Raw genomic sequence first — 820 nt, 5'->3', positions numbered from 1 at the left:
AACAAACCTATGGACCACCTGGGGAGCTGCTTCTCCCTTATAGCAAGACCCTCAAGGTTGGAAAGATCTCAGAGCACTATGAGGCTGCTGGATTCGGGAGTGAGCGAGAAGTTGTCAAATAATGTGATGGCATGATTTTCTCCATTTTCTTTCAACTGAGCCCAAATTAGATGAAAGTGACCTTCAACAAAGTCAATGATACAGGGAAAAGGGTTAGGCAAAGACCGCTGAGCTGAACCTCGTGTCCTAGCGCAGAGTAAGGGCAACTCATAGAATGTATATGCAGAACGGCTTGTTTGTCCTTGCTGGGTTCCAAGATGACAGACCTCATCAGGATGACATTATATCCTGGTTGGTGGAAGAGTGGATGGATAAACAAGAAGGGAGAGAGGGGATGTATTTGTTCTGTCAACTTGACCCAGCCTAGGGACACCTGGGAAGAGGAAACCTCAACTGAGGAATTTCCTCCATCAAGCTGACCTGAGACCATGTCTGTGAGGCCTTTTCTTAACTGCTAATTGATGCAGTAGGATCCAGATCACTGTGGGCAGTGCCATCTCTGGGCATGTGGACCTGGGCTGAATAGGAGAGGTAGCTGAGCAAGTGAGGGAAGCAAGCCAGTGAGCTGTGTTTCTCCATGGCCTGTGCTCCAGCTCCTGCCTTCTCAAAGATGGACTGTGTAAGATGAAATAAACAAGATGCTTTTGGTCAGTGAATTATCAAAGCACAAGAGACGTAAAAGAAGACAGGGAGATGGTTAGCGCTACGTCACGCATACTCTACCATGACGTAACAGCAAAGGTCAGGAAGAGCTGCATGG

Source organism: Nannospalax galili, unplaced genomic scaffold (assembly GCF_000622305.1).
Source record: "Nannospalax galili isolate Female #2095 unplaced genomic scaffold, S.galili_v1.0 scaffold302, whole genome shotgun sequence".
Taxonomy (NCBI): Eukaryota; Metazoa; Chordata; class Mammalia; order Rodentia; family Spalacidae; genus Nannospalax; species Nannospalax galili.
Note: the sequence above shows the minus strand (reverse complement) of the source record.